This window comes from Choloepus didactylus, chromosome 21, assembly GCF_015220235.1.
Source record: "Choloepus didactylus isolate mChoDid1 chromosome 21, mChoDid1.pri, whole genome shotgun sequence".
In the NCBI taxonomy this organism is placed as follows: Eukaryota; Metazoa; Chordata; class Mammalia; order Pilosa; family Megalonychidae; genus Choloepus; species Choloepus didactylus.
The window spans coordinates 40,300,291-40,316,668 of record NC_051327.1 but is presented as its reverse complement, the minus strand read 5'-3'; the positions used below and the strand labels follow the sequence as shown (position 1 = coordinate 40,316,668).

General features: G+C 52.1%; 1 long non-coding RNA gene across 1 annotated transcript; it reads right to left on the bottom strand.

Moving 5' to 3' along the window:
• Positions 1 to 8,565: 8,565 nt before the first annotated feature.
• Positions 8,566 to 14,918, bottom strand: LOC119518111. The gene is made up of 2 exons (XR_005213670.1): positions 14,740 to 14,918; positions 8,566 to 8,721 (listed from the first exon to the last, which is right to left on the bottom strand). It is a non-coding gene; the product is annotated as an uncharacterized LOC119518111 (long non-coding RNA).
• Positions 14,919 to 16,378: the final 1,460 nt, after the last annotated feature.

Below are 16,378 nucleotides of genomic sequence, written 5' to 3'. Positions count from 1 at the left end.
CTAAGTTATCTGACTGAAGATGAATAGGGGATTTATTCTTTCAGGTAGCTAAGGTGAGGAAAGGGGGAAAAGCTGAGCTGCTTTTGGATCTGAGGGATCAAGATTCAGTCCCGGGGTCTCTCTGCAGCCCCCATGCCCACCCCCTTTCTCTCCCTCTCATTAGCCCAGTCTCTGGGGCCACAAATAGGCCAAGCCCACCTCCTTAAGGGATGCTAGAAGGTTAAAAAGCAACCTCTGCCCCCCTCCCCAAGTTAGGATAATCTGGATTGTCTTGGCTTCAGTCACATGACCACAGTGGACCAATCACTGGTCAGGCTCAAAAGTGAGCTGCTGTAAATTCTGAGGTGCTGAGCTCTTTTATAATCTGGTGGGTCTCTGGAATTTTGGGTATCTGTGTGACAAGTGAAACTCAGAGCTAGAGCTTGGCAGCTATGAATGTCAGTATTATGTCATACGGCAACCGTTAAAAAGCTGAAAAAGAATTCAGACCTCAAATTAGAGATATGAATAAAGTGGATCTGGTTAGGACTAAGGCAAATCAGTCCAAAGGGTAAAGGACAATACTGACTTTTAAAACTTCAACTTCTGTGTTAGATCAAGGGAAGAGATGTTTATTTGGTACAGGACCTGTGTTTTCTGTAGCACTCTAAATAAGTTAAGTTGTACAGTAAGTTTATTCAAACACTGTAATTACATGGAACTTTGAATAGGAAGTGAGATCTGGTAGGTTTGTACAGGTTATGGTGAAATAGCAATACATCCGAAAGTAATCTGGGCAGAGAAATGAGGATATATTTGCAGGGAACCCTGGGGAACTGGGGTAGAATATGGAAATGTTGAACTTCCCCACCTGGATTGTTACTGATATTCTTGCAAACGTTGAGGATGGGCAGTTGGTAGGATGAGCCCTCGATCCTGGGACGTGCCCTTGTGAAGCTTGGTACTGCAAAGGAGAGGCTGAGCCTTATAATTGTGCCTAAGAATCTCCCCCAGAGAACCTCTTTGTTGCTCAGGTGTGGCCCCTCTCTCTCTCCCTAAGCCCACTTGGCAGGTGAGCTCACTGCCCTCCCCCCTACATGGGAGTTGACTCCCAGGGGTGTAAATCTTCCTGGCAACCTGGGACATGACTCCTGGGGATGAGCCTGGATACACCATTGTGGGATTGAGAAAATCTTATTGACCAAAAGGGGGAAGAGAAATGAAACAAAGTTTCAGGGGCTGAGAGATTTCAAACGGAGTCCAGAGGTCACTCTGGAGGGCATTCTTGTGTGCTATATAGCTATCCCTTTTTAGTTTTTAGTGTATTGGAATAGCTAGAAGGAAATACTTGAAACTGTCGAACTGCAACCCAGTAGCCTTGATTCTTGAAGACGATTGCATAACTATGTAGCTTACATGGTGTGACTGTGTGATTGTGAAAACCTTGTGGCTCACATTCCCTTTGTCCAGTGTATGGACAGATGAGTAGAAAAATAGGGACAAAAACTAAATGAAAAATAGGGTGGGACAGGGGGATGGAATGTTGTGGGTGTTCTTTTTTACTTTTATTTTTATTTTTTATTTTTTGGGAGTAAGAAAAATGTTCAAAAATTGATTCTGGTGATGAATGCACAACTATATGATGATACTGTGAACACATGATTGTACACTGTGGATGACTGTTGAGTATGTGAATGTATCTCAATAAATCTGAATTTTTAAAAAAAGGTGAGCTGCTGCGATTGGCTGTAGCAGGTCACCTGGCCAGGTCTGGTTAATTAGCATGGCCGAGGGCTGAGTGTTTTGAGGAGCATAACTTTGGCTGAATTTCTGCTTGTGTGGCCAGGAGAGCAGGTCTGTCATCAGAGGGTACTGGCCAAAAAAAAAAAAAAAAACCAAACCACCCAGAGCCCCCACCTCCTCCTGGGCCTCCTCCTGACCTTGCTTCTGCTGGAATGACCTCAATAGGCAGCGAGACTTTGCTTTAGGATCTCACTCTGGCTGTCTACAAAGCCCAAAGCTGCCAGCAGGATGTATCAGACCTGTAGTTAATAGTTCTCTTTTCCAGTTGTCACTGCTTGATTTTAACAGAATTGAAAATGTGTTTTTTCCAGGTGTGGTGTGGGCCTCTCTTGCTGCCCGCCCCATGAGGACAGGACCCCCTCTGTGGGGTGGTCACCAGGTTACTTCTGCCCATCACACAGAGCCTTGTGGACAGCAGGTACTCCCAGAGCAGAATGAATGAATGAACAAATGAATGAACGGCAGGGCAGAGAACGGGATGAGCTGCAAGGTCCTGTCACCTTATCTGTTCTCTCCTCAGGGTGTCCCCCTCCTCCTCCCACCCCTCCACCCCCTCCAGGCTGTATGCCCCTTCCCAGCCAGGCTGTTAGCGTAAGGCTGTAAGGGCACCCGCGGGGTTGTCCCAACACACAGCGGGGTTCTGAACCTCTGGGTGTCTGCGTAAAGGTTATGAATTCTGGGTGGACAGTCCAACTGGGAGCAAGAAATAAGGCTACGTGGTTGGGGGAAGCTCTGCTTTGAGGCTAGTGGGCGTCCGTCTGAGCTGGGAGGGATTCGGTGCCATGACTGGTTACCAGTGTCTTCCACCTGCCTTTATTGGGCATCCCTGGTCCTGGCTGGTTTGCTAACCGAGCAGGCTCCTGTTCCTAAGACTGCAGCCCTGTCATCTGCTGTGCTATCAGAGTACACTCAGAGTCTGGGACAAAGTGGTGCGGCCAAATAAAACAACTGCAGTCTCTCAGGGAAGAAGGCTTAAGACAAACGGTTATTTTTTTAAGGACTTATAACCCACATGTCAGCTGGGGTCATCTTATTTTTGGAGATTCAACTGAGATTGGCTTGAACCCTGTCCCACATGCCATGGGAGACCCAATTTTCTTTGGAACCTTTCCAGGCATTGGGGTGGGGTGGGGGCTTCTATGTCTCCCAGTCACCCAAGCTTTTCAGTTCCTGCTCAATGAGGAATCAGTGCGCCTCACCAGCCTCGGGGCGTGCTGGCCTCACGACCTGGGCGGTGGCACAGCGTCCCCACACCTGGTTCAACCCTCTGCTGTCACTGTCTCCAACCTCCTGATAATTTTTGAGCCAAGGGCTCCACGCTTTTCCTTTTGCCCTGGCTCTGGCAATGTATGTAGCTGGTCCCGCCTGAGCCCGCACTGACCCACTCTGGAGTGGGCCCCAGTTTCTCCACTGTCCCCAAATTCCACCCACCCAAGGATGTGGGTACGGGAGACTTTGAAGGTTTACAACGAAAGCAACTGTTGACCTGTCAGCCAAGGACACACCATAAAGGGCAGTGTTTGAGTTGGCTTTGAAATACTCGGTGGAAAAGAAAGGTGGGGGGAGGTTGGGAGGCAGATGAGCCAAGACTGACCAAAGGCTGAACACTGTCGAACATGGACGATGGGTTTGGGGTACTCGCTAGAGCATTTTCTCTATTTTCAAGTGTGCTGGAAAGTTTGCCATAATACAGAGTTGAAAAAGGAAATAAAAAGATGTGCCTCTGGCAGTTCCTTAAAATGTTAAACATAAAATTACCAGATGATACCCAAGAGACGTGAAAACCTACATCTGCATAAAGACTTGTACACGAACGTTCTTAGCAGTGTGATTTTTAATATTTCTTCAGTGTCCATCACAAAGTTCTTAACTATTCAAAAAGTTCTTAAATGTCCATCACCTGACAAATGGATTAATAAAATGTGGTTGTTACTTGGCCATAAAAAGGAAGGCAGTACTGATACATGCTAGCTACAACATGGGTGAACCATGAGAACATTATGCTGGGTGATAGCTGCCGGTCGGAAGGGACCATGTTTTATGTGATTCCATTGATATGAAATGTCCAGAATAAGGAACTCCAAAGAGAGAGAAAGTAGATTCGTGGTTGCCTAGGGTTGGAGGGGTTGGGGGAAATGGGGTGGGGGTGATAGCTAAGGTGTACAGGATTTCTTTTGGAGGTGACGAAAATGTTCTAAAATTGATGGTGATGATGGTTGCCCAGCACTGCGAATGTATTAAAAACCACTGAACTCTACATTTTAAATGGGCAAATTGTATGGTAGGTGAATTATATCTCAATAAAGCTATCTTAAAAAATTTTACTATTTTTTAAAAATGCCAAATATTTTCATTCTCAGACTCCCTCTGTCTTCAGAGAAACCCCTTCCACAGCTGAAGTGCCCTACTGGGTTCTTTCTCAACCACAATACTTTCCTAAGAGTTACTTAGTTGACAGCTATTAAAATTACAATTTCTGAAATCCCCGTGGTGTTCCACTACCACTAAGTCTTAACAGTCGTAACTTCCAAGAGCTTCAGATGTCCCTCAAGGAAGGACATTGGTTGCGAGGGCCGAGTTCATGATGTCCTGACTGGAACACAAGCATTTGGGTCTGGAACAGGGAGTGGCAAACTATGGCCTGTGGGCCACATCTGGCCCACTCCCTGTTAGTATAAATAAAGTTTTATTAGAACACGGCCCCTGCTCATCAGTTTCCATATTGACTATGGCTGCTTTCCCGCTATGGTGGCAAGTTGAGCAGCTGTGACGGAGACGGTATGGCTGGCAAAGCCTTAATTATCTGATCTGGCCCTTTACAGAAAAAGTTTGCCAACCCCTGGGCTGAGAGACCCGGGCTGCAATCCCAGCTCATTGCCTCCCAGGTGTGTGGTCTTGGATAAGTCAGTTCATCTCTTAGGCCTCCATTTTCTCACCAGCAAATAAGAGATAATAACAGTTCCACCCTTATGCGTTGCTTGTGCAACCGAGATGACCTCATCCACACAGAGTGCCTGGCATGCGCACAGCACTCAATAGATGTTGGTGGTTATGATGTCATTTCAAAAATGAGAATGCTATCTCCTACTTCATAGGATTGTTGTCCGAAGTAGCAGAGATGATGCCTTTGAAAACAGTTGGCCGAGAACCCTATAAATGTTTATTATTGTTATAAATATCCTAAAGGCTTTTGAAATTATTTTTTGCTTCTTAGTCATATTTATAATGTGGGGCTTTGAGAGTGTTGATGAACTCTAATTTCAGAGGAAAAAGGACCTTTAATGAAAACGACTCATTTAACAGTCCAAGAAACTGTGCCCCCTGCCCCCGGCTGGGATTTGAACCTGCCCAGAACGAAAACCTGTTAGTGGGGACTGTGCTCGGCTGTCCCATGCACAGTCCCCTCTTACTGGAACTCCCCGGTCCAGGCCTGAGCACCTACAAGCACGTGTGCTGCCCCTGAGCTCCCCACCTGAACTGCTAAAACAGTAGTCTGCTAAAAAGGGCCGGACAGCAGAGCGCCCTTGGGTGGGGCCAGGAGAGCAGCGAGACCTGGGTCTCCATGCCCTAGAGGGGCTGTCGAGACGCCCGCTGGGGACAGCCAGGGCTGACGTTCACTGCTCGCCACCTGCTTCCCTGGAGGGTGTCATTTAAATAGAAGAGCTACAGCAACCTCCCATTCATCTGCTTCATTTCACAAATACTAACGGAGCACCTAGTACCTTCTGGGCTCCGGGGATACAGCAGCGAATGAGTCCTGGCCTGCGGGAACTGCCCCTAATGCCTTCTAAAGGGGGCAACATTTGGGCAAGTCGCCCCTTTCACAGGGTCTTTACAGTTCTCCCCAGGATTTCGTTCCCACTCCTACACGCTCCGCTGATGAACTGGCAAATGACTCTGGACCTGACGGACCTGGTATAGGGGTGAGAGGAGTTAAGAGTGACAGTTTTGGAGTAAGTCGGATCTGGGCAGGACCGGTTACATAATTTGCGGGGCCTCTTGTTCCAAAATTATTAGGAATTTCAAGATGGTGACAGCAGGGCATTCAGCCAAGTGGGTCCTACCAGGGGCAGGGTCCTCGCCTGGGAGGCCGGCCTTGGATCTGGGGTCAAACTGCTTCCCACACAGCTCTCCACCTGCCTGGGCCTCCGTTTCCCCATCGGAACACCCACCTGAGGGTTGGGTGGCGGCCATCAGGTGAGATGAGACATGAAAGTGCCGAAGGACTCATCAGTATTAACTGACATCCTCAGGCCACCATGACGGTCACGTTTCATGCTACAGTAACAGTTCCCAGTTAGGATTCTTACACAGCACATCGTCGGTGCCCAGCAGTGTGCTTAGGAGGTTGGTTACTTGATGCTCACCCAAGCCTGTGATGCAGGTACTGTTATTCTGATGCCTACAGATGGAAAATTGAAGCACAGAGAGGTGAAGCAACTTGCCCGACATCACACAGTCAATCCAGATTGAAACCCGGGAGATTGGGCCCCAGGGACCGACCTGTGTGTCCCAGGAGTTGACACATTACTGAGGTGCACACACACACACCCATGCACACTCACACCCCTGCACACACTCACATCCCTGCACACATGTCCACACACACACACATCCCTGAACATACACCCCGCACACTCACCCCTGCACACACTTAGACACCCCTGTGCACACACCTGCACACAACCCCTGCACACACACCCCTGCCCAGAAAGCCTAACAGCCGGCATTTAGTGTACAACGTTCCACCATAACATGGAATTCTTGATTTCTTTGCTTGTTCTTTGGTCCGTCTCCCCCAACTTAACTGTGAGCCCCTTGCGGACAGAGGCTGGGCCCTGCTCCCTGCACCTGGCACAGCAAGCAGGAGGCCCTCAACAAACATTTGTCCAGGGAAGGAGGTGAGGAAGCAGATGTGCAGCCAGAGAATCTTTTCAAGAATCAATAGCCACGGTTCTCCAAACTTCGAGTCCACGTGGCTTAAGAACTTGATTCTGGCAACCCCAACAGCTAAAGAAACCATCTTACTCATGCCCCTTGGGGATCTCCCTCCTGAGCAGTAGAGGGGCAATTAACCGGTGCCCTGTGGACCCAACCCGTGTCCTGTGGCAGGCTGCAGGGCAGGGGCAAGGGGGTGGGCAGCAGGCCCGGCGTGCTCTGGCAGCTGGACAGGCAGCTGACCACCCGGCCTCTCGGTGCCCGCCCCCGCTGGCCAGCTGGGCCCGTGCCACCCCCACCCCCACCCCATGACACAGCACAAAGTGAAACCGGAGTCGGCCCCTCCTGGCTGGGACCAAGCACCCGCTGCTTCCCTGCAAAACCACCATCCCTGGGGGGGTGGGGGTGGGGGTTGGCACCCAGTCCCAGCACAGGGTGGCCTGGGGAGGATGGGGCTTGTGTCCCTCTGGCCAAGGGTGCTGTGGTGCCCACTGTCCTCAGAGCTGGTGCCCTGTTTGTGCACAATCATAGCTGCCCGTGTTGAGCCTCATAAGCCATTTGATTGTCACTCACTCTCGGACAGAGGGTTTATTAGTTTCACCACTACACAGAGGAAAACAAGCTCAGAGAGGTGCCCCAGCCAGGAAGGAGGGCTCTGGGTCATCGCGATCCTGAAATGAAGACAAATTAGAGATATGGGTGGGTGTGGGGGGCGGGGGGCTGAGGGGTCTCACTGGTGAGACCCCCCCCCCACCAATACCCACCCTCCAAAGGGAGATGTGACACCCCCCACTTTACCAGGGTGGGTGGAGTCCTCCAGGGACTAGAATTGGCGATCCACCCCTCTCCTTCCCTCTCCTTTCCCCACCCTACCCACCCCCCTAACTACATGGTGCAGAAAATCTCTAAAAGAAACATAAACATTCTCAAGGAAGTTGACCAAGATATCGAGAACTTTGCAAACCACCATCCTGATTTCTGCCCTGTCCTCAGGCTGTCTGCACTATTATTTGTTTAATGTTTTTCCTTCAAGCAACCTGCGTTTTCACTTAAATAAATGGATGTAAAAGGATCCTCAGACCTTATATCTCTATACTACATGGAAAACCAACTGCTTGCCATAACCAGAAATTAGCTGTACAAATAAATACCTATTACAGTAATTGACATCTTTAGCCACGACCCACTTAAAATCATCAGGCAGATGAGCATGTCAGACTTGGGGAGCTCCTGTTCCAAGCTGTGGGTTTCACGGATGAGGAACTGGAGGCCCAGAGAGGCTGATTCACCTGCCCAGGGGGACACAGCAAGAGAGCAGCAGAGCTCGAACTGGAACGCACGCCTGGTCGGCTCCAGAACTCATGCCCTCTGCCCTGCTGTGTGTGTGTTAGTAAAGATTAGTAAAGACAGCTTCCCGGGTTAATTTTTTCACCTCCCTATTTCCAAAGCACCTTCACAGCTCGTACCTCACTTGATCTTATTATAATTTGTAGATACATCTAAGAAACCTTTGAGGCCACAGCAGGGGGTGTTGCCCCTTCCTTGGCAGGTGGGGAAACTGAGGCAGGGAGCAGAAAAGTAGCCCATGTCAGGGAGCTGACCAGAGAGCCGTGACTGCCCAGGGTCCCCTGCCAAGGTGGAGATCCCGGAGGCTCTGCTGGAGGGACCAGGCTGAATGTGAACGTGAAATTGTGAAATTTGTCTCGTCAAACAGGTAACACTTGTTTCTTTTCCACTTTCCCCACCTCCCCCCACCAACCCCAGAGCACATGCAGCCTGCGGTAGCCACAGAAGGCCTGGTTCCCAGGCCATCCCTGGAGGGCAGTGCAGCAAGCTTAGCCGTCACCAACTGTGGGAGGGCATCTTTTTATTTCTGAGCACAGCGAGGGGGGCAGAAGGAACTGAGCTGGGTGCATTTGGAGAGCATCTTTCTCTCTTCTTTTAGTTGCTCGAGGAACTCAGAGCTGCGGTCTTCCCGGCCCAGAGATACCCCGAGGAATACTGCAAGAGCAATAAGGATTTTTAGGGGCATTATGATAGCGGAATGGAAACACATCTGCCCCCAAAAGTCCCTCATTTTCCCTGCGGTAACGAACCAGCTGGGCAGTTCCGAGAGCCAAAACTAAAAAGGAAAAAAGGTACAAAGTTAAGAGCAAACTTTAAACAAGTGAAAGCTTTCATTGGGATGGCGGCTCTGCTCAGGCTCCAGAAAGGGACCTTGTCCGTCCTCTTGTTAATTGGCTAAAAGTGTCTCGATACAGATGCGACCTCCTGTGTCCCCAGAAAACCAGGGATCTGGATGCCCAGGGCAGGTTCGCAGAATCGTGACAATTCTTGAAAGCTGGTGACTCCCAAGGGCCCCCGATGTTTCCCGGGACCCTGAATGATTATTCCAAACCGTCTTTCACCAGCTAATTGAACTGCGAACATAAACAGCTCCTGCTGTGGACTGGGGGGCAGGTAGGCAACTTGGAAACCCAGATGAAACTATCTGGAAAGCGTGTGGCTGATTCCAGGGCCCAGCTGAAGATCGAGGGCCTGAGAGCTGGGTGCTTATCACTGATAGGCCGAAAAGGAAAAAGTCACGGCCAAGGTCCTGGGTGCCACCCCTTTCCCTTCTCCCAGCCTGGCCTCTAGCGGCTGCGGATTAAGGGATCAGGTGCGTCCAGCCCGGCGCACGCCGCCGTGGAGGTCTCCGCAGGCTGGCGCCCCCGCGGCCTTCCCGGCCTGCAAAGGGTTAACCCCTCCCCAGCTGCTGACACCCGAGAAGGAGGCTGCTCGCTCAGCAAGCTGGCATATCACCCTGGCCCATCGCAGGAGGCTGGAAACAGCGTCTGTGCGTTCTGTGAGTGGAAGGGCCTTATCGCCATCAGGGGGAAAACTGGGCGCACAGCTTCCCCCGACACAGAATCAACCGGCCCCGGTGTGCGCTGGCTCCTTGGCTCCCTGGCACCCCGTCACGGGGCCCCGAGGCTCTGGCAGGGACCCTGAGCATCTGCACCAGTCTGCCACCACCGTGCAGGAACGCGAATGCGAGCTGCCGGGCCTCAACCAGGCCTGCCGGGGAGCCGTCCATACACCCCCCCGTGACAGCCGCCAACACCACCCAGATCTCGTCTTTCAAGATGCACCTAAAATACTCTCTGGGTCAACCCGAGCCTAAATACGGCGCGGCCTCGGGTGCCCAGCTCGCACCTTTTAATGCTGCCCTGAGATACAATCAGGAACCCATGAGGCCTTCTGGTGACCTGGAGTCCTGTTATGGGGCTAAAGGGGAGGCCCATGGGGTTGGCTGCCCTCGGGCCAGGCACGACTTCCCTGGCACCCACTGCTGGGTCCCGAGCCCCCAGGCCCCCACGTTTGTTTTACCCCAGATGCCCACCCAGTTTCTCCCTCTGGCCGCCCTCTAAAGCCTTCTCCACTCCCCTCAAGGCTGCACCCCTCCTCCACCTGCCCCGGGCGGGTGGGAGGCCCCTCTGCTCCCCCCAAACTGAAGGATCGCAGGGAGCCCTATGCCTGGGGAGCAGGGAGGGTGCCAAACCCAGACCTGCTTCTGCATCTGAGAAAGTGGCATTTGCTCCACACCTGTGCCTTTGAGCATTTAGGGGCTACGCTCAGCAACGTGGGGTTCTCCCCTCACCAGGACCTACATGGTGAGAGTCTTTGGGGGAGACAGCCCCTGCGAGCCAAACACCCACTTTCTAGCCAAGAACTGCTGCAGGCCGGGTCCCGGGAGGAGAGACCCCCAGGCCCCTGGCTGGGGCTTGCCTGGGCTCCAGGGACAGGCTGTAAGGCCACTTCCGGGCCTCGGCTGGCAGACGTGCCTTCAGGCCTGGGCACTGATCTCCTGCCTGATTCCAACAAGAGAGTCTGGTTTTCTGCACGTCTCTGAGAAAAAGTTCACACCACACTACACAGCCCCAAGCCAGCCACTCACTCCCGTCCCTGCCGAGGCCAAAGCCTCGAGAGAAGCCTAAATTGGCCCCCGCCCTCCTGTCTTCCCGATGCATTTTTAAAATGGCTTTCCTGTGACACCAGCCAGCACCAGGAGTTTTCATTTCCTAGGTGTCTTTCCTTTAGGTGCAGCCACCCAGGGACACAGAGAAGTTTGTTTTGTGGTTCCTTAAACTCGGATGTTTTACGTAAGGACGATGACGTAAAATCAGAAACTTATTTTGCAAGCTTTGTAAATATATACACAAGTCCCCTACAACTGGGTAGTTTGGGAAAACAGCATCGGAACGCTGGCTGCTTGGAAGAGACCACGAGAAGGGCTGGGAGCTGAGGGATGGTGAACAGCCCCTGGTCATCCATTCCTGCTAAATTCGTTTTCTTCAACATCCAGCGCTTTCCCTGAAAAGTCTGCTTGGCTACTGGGCCCGAAAAGCCGATGGTTTGTTCAAATCATGTTTGTGGGTGTCAGTGTTTTTGTTCAGGTTTATTTTCATCCCATTCCAAATATAAGAAGCAAAAAAAGGACTTTATGTTTCCCTGGGTTTGGGATGCTGGGCAAGAAAAAAAACTCCTGTTTAAATTAACTGATCAACAATGTTTTGTTTGTCCTTTATTTTCTGGCAAGTGATTTGAAATATCTAGTGTGCCTTACTTTTTCTAAGACGAATCTGTATCTTCATGCCTAAAATAGCGGTATTTACTCTGCAATCCAAATTAAAGGAGGGCTCCTGGATCTATTCTTAGAAAGCTATAAGTTTATCCGGCAAGAATCTTCTTTCTGTTCTTAATGTAAAGTTGGGGGCTGGTAAGGAAGAACCAAAGAGAATGTTCTCTTTGTAGGGACTTTTCCAACTTTCATTGGTTTGACTCCTAAATGCGTATTTTATTTTTAAGGACATATTGTTTTCCCTGCAGCACCGCCTCTAAATATTTTACCCCCAGCTATACCTCATTCTTTTCTATTGAAACTTTTTTCCCCTGAGATTAGCTATAGTTTGTGTATTCCTAAGGACTAAATTCAAAGTTGCTTTCTTTCCTCTCCTAAATCCATACTTCTTTGGGGGAAAAATAGCAACTGCTTAATGAAATTTCACACAGAGAGGCAAAAGGAGAAAAGCCAAAACGTATTCAGTATATTCAGCAGTTCCACGTTGAATTTTTTTCTTATTGGTTGGGGTGGAGGGAGGATGGTGGTAAGAATATGAAAAGGAGCTGTGATTCTTTGCTGAATTAATGACGACTTCTCACTGCAGAGAACTGATTTATAATCTCTTTGCTATACTGCTTTGCCTGTTTCCAGACTGGAGGGGGGAAAAGTTTGCTACATGTATTCATAATTACATGCACCACTTCAGAGGGCTGGGTATAAGCAACGGCTGTGCTGTTACGAATGCTTGCAGGAAAGCAGAAATCGTTTCACATTTAGCAACTAAATTCTGTCTGATTTCCCGCACTTAATTCAGTAATTTTAACATTTGGATTCATCGCTGCGATTCTAGCTCAGTATCTTGGCACAAAAACCAGCGTTCCGGCCTCGTTAATTCACGTATAACAGGCTATTTGTAGACGTATCCTTAACGGCTAATTTGGTGAGATATCCTTATTTAGCAAAGCAAATATGATTTGACAGTCAGCTCTCTATGGGGCGAGGAGGGGGGTGACAATTCAACAAAGGACAGTTCACACCATGACAATTTCCTATCGATAAGCCATGTTGGAATTGTGGACTGCTGAAAATTGTGCTGTTTCATCATGCCCCATAACAAAGAGAAAGAACTTTGGAAGTAAAGAGCTGTTTTTGCCAAGGCCCCGGGAGTACAAATGTCATCTGCGTATACATGTGCCTTGTCTATTGAACATTGAATCTTATATCAAGGACTTTGTGTTCACAAGTTTTTCAGGTACAGCTCACTTTTCTATGCCCTGCTGTGAACACGTTGATTTAAATCCAGGTTTGCAAATAACTTAGGGGTGTGGGTTACAAGCAGAGGGCTGGTGTGTGTGGTGTATCTGTGTGTGTGTGTGTGTAAATTAATACAACTTAGAAGTTTAAAGTCCTGGGAGGGGCATTTGTACTCCCACCACCTTTGCTTTCGAGACATACTTTTCTGCAAGCACGTTGCCCAGATTTTCTTTAAAAATGACTTACAGCCAGACAGCAAAGAACTGCAAAGCAAGATTGTGATTCCAGGTGAAAACTAGCAGAGAGTTGCTTCTTTGACAAGATGTCAAGACAAATCTAAGGTAATTACAATTCGTGATTTCAGTGGGGTTTTATTTGGGGGATTTCAAACGCTTCAACTTAACTACCCATGTGCCGCTCATTGCCTTCAAATCCTGCTCACAGAACCATCTCTTCAAACCACTGAAAATTCATTGTACTTTCGCCTTCCCATGTCTCTTTTTGGCCTCCCAGGAAGAGAAGCCCTCAAACACGCACTCACACATATTAGAATATTCCCCCAAATAGCCTTCCACTGTCCTTTCACTTTTACAGAAAGTAGTAAACCTCCCCTTTTCCTCAGACTGGTTTTGGGTGGGCAGCCCGGGACATTAGCTCTCTGCCCTCCCTGGGCCTGACTCCCCCGCTGTTTAGAATGACCCCAAAAGCGGGACTTTGTGGGCCAGTTGGATAAAACATAAACTCATCTCGCCCTCAAAACCCCGATTCTGGGGCCACAGCCTCCAAAGACTCCTTTCCCAAGAAGTGCGTCTCACTCCATGGCGCTCTGCTGGAGGGCAGGCTGCCTTTGGGGCCGGATTTTGGAGAATCCTGGATAATTAAAGGAATCGTGCCCGAGTTTCAACGCTGAGATGACGGCCCATCTCACTGAAATGCCAAGGGGAGGGGGGCGTATTTGCTTTCCGGGGTACAGGTACCTGTTGTCCAGAGTCCCTTGGCAAAGCACAAACCCAAAGTGCAAACCCAAAGTGCAAACCGGGGTGCCTCTGACAGCTCCAACCCAACCCACCCCCACTTCATCTCCAGCTGAAGTTTAGTTATTTGTGCCCTTAATTGTCTCTCATTAAAGTAAAATTTGTTGCTTGACGAGATTGGGGGAAATTATTTCCATTTTAATAGCTCAGTTAGCCTGGGGCTCTGGAAGGGCCACTCCTCCACTCCTCTCCCACATACAACCCCCACCCCCACCCCATTTTAACCCCTCTCTCTTTTTCACAACTTCTCCTAAAAATAAGTTATAAATATGGATGTGTCCTCAGAGGATCTGAGCGGCACATTCCAACGCTCCCGTTGGTGGGGAATGGAAGGAAACACCGCTCCCCCCTCCTAAATCAAAATGCATTTTTCTTTTTTTTTTTCCCCCTAACTTTTGCCAGAGCAACTTTGTGTCGTTTGGGCCCTGACACCCCGATCCGCATGTCGGAATCCGCATTTTAACTCCTGATGGGGCAAAAGCTAAAGTCAACGTGCTATGGCCGCCCGCTGCTACGCAGGCGGGGACAGCCAACTTTATTTGGGAGAGGTGGCAACTCCCCGGGGACGGTGCGCTCCCAGCTTTTCCGGACGTCCCCAGGCCTGGCTCCCCGCGGGGTCTCGCTGACCCCGCTGCTCACGCCAGCCCGGCCCGGGACGCACGTGGAGGCGGCGGGCGAGCGGGCGGCCTGCTCTCGGCGTGGCGTTGATTTCGGGGTCACGCAGCGAGTCAGTTTCCCGAACAGGCTTTCCGGGGTGGGGGCGGGGTGGCTGGCTCGCCAACAGCCTCATCAATTTCCAAGCCCGAGCCCCAGGGAGGCGGGGGGCTGCCTCGCCCCCATCCCACCTCATCGCCTAACACGCCCCTCTGGGGAGCGAGGGAGGGGGTCGGGGGGTAGCCCAGCCCCGTCGCCTCGGGTGGCGGCGGATCGCAGCCCAGACAGGCGTCTACGCCGGGTCCCGGGAGAGCCGCGCGCTGTCCCCGCCGCCACTCCCGGCTCCCGTCCCCACCCAGCCCCCGGCAGCCTCCCTGCACCCCCACACCCCCGGGGCCTGGACTCCCACCTGCCGCGGCCCCTGTCCTGGCCCGGGGAAGGGGTGCCAGGCAGGGGGAAAGGGGGAAGACTCACCGCCGCTGCCTCCTCCGAGGGCGCAGGGGGCTCCCCGGGGCTACGCCTTCCAGGGCTCCCAGGAGGCGTGTGCGGGGCGGGGGGCACCCCGCAGGCCCCGCAGCCTCCGCCTCGATTGGAGCCCAGCCTCCAAATCCTTCACCTTGGGGGGTGGGGGGGGTGGGAGGGGTAGTTCCAGAAAAAAAAAAAAAATCCATCCCTCCCCAGACAAGATCCAAGTGATGGGCGGGGGTGCGTAGAAAATCCTTTTCTGCAGAAAGCGCGGAGCCGACGGGGCTGCAGCCGGCCTCGCCGGTCCGCGGCCGCCACAAAGCCGCGCCCCCCGGCCCCCCCCAGCCCCGGCCCGGCCCCCGCCCCCCCCACCCTCCGTGCCCTATGGCCGGCCCGGGGCGGGGGCTGGGCCAGCCCGGGGTTGGCCGCGCTGGGGAGGCGGCGGCGGCGGCGGCCCAGGCGGCGGGGCGGCTCCTCCCCGGCCGGGAGACAGGGCGAGAGCCTGGAAGCCGAGCGCGCCCGCCCGGGGTGGGGGTGGGGGCAGGGTGTTGGTGGGGGGGCTTCCTAGAAACCCTTGCCAAATATAGTCAGCGGATAGGGGCATTCCTAGAAATGCGGCGGCGACGTCAGCCTCGACCTGTGGGGGCAGAGCCTGGGGTTCTCCAAAGTGGGGGGAAGGGAGGGAAAGCTCCCCACTTCCAATATTCCCATTGCCCGGAGGAGGTTGGGCCTAGCTTCTGGTGTGGGGTTGGGGGGAGGCGGGCAGGATTCCCCTAACTGCCCCCGAGGGATCCCCGAGCTGGGGGCGCAGGGGTGTCTGAGATAGGGACGCATCCACTTATGATTCAGATCCACCGTCAGACCCGCCCCCCGCCCCCCTTTTCGGGAACACCTAGTGAAGTGCCAAGAGGCACCTTCAGCCCTTCCTCCATTTGTATCACCGCCACCCCACCCACGCCACCCACAAACAGTCGAAGTAGCAGCAGCACCAAGACGGGCCCCCACCCCACTTCCCCTCCTTGGCGGCCTCTAACGTCCTTTTGGATGATAGGAGCCCCCTCAACACCTGACACCCCCAGAGGATGGACATGATCTGTTTCCAAGAACTCCCCCAAATGCCAAGCCACCTTCAGCCCAAAATATGAAGTTATCTTCCCCTTCCCCAAACTCCCCAGTTCAATGTTGCTTGGCCGCTGTTCTTGAAGCCTGACATATGCTGGAATTCGTGGGGCGAGAAGGAGGCTTGAGGGTGTTCTCCCCACCCCCCAAAAGATGTGGCCTCTGGTGCTGCCACCCCCCCCCCCACCTTGTAAGCTACTTTTCAGTTCCAGTAGTAAGGGAGAACCCCCCAGCCCCTGTGTGAAATCTGCTCCACCCTCTCCCCTTGCCCAGCGACCCCCAGATCTTTGCAGAAGCTGCCCCTTCTTTTCCAGAGGATCCAAAATAACTGAGACATGACTTGTCCCTCTCGACTGCTCGGCCTCTCTTCGCGTGAACGTGACTGGACTGAGCTGCTCAGGATCATAAAAAATGTATCTGCTGTCCTCTGTTGGCCACTGTGTGTCACACTCAGAAAACACATCGCCCAACCCGGTGGGCGCTCCTGGTGGCATCCTGGGGACCCCAGCCAGAGGAGAGAGCCAGGCAG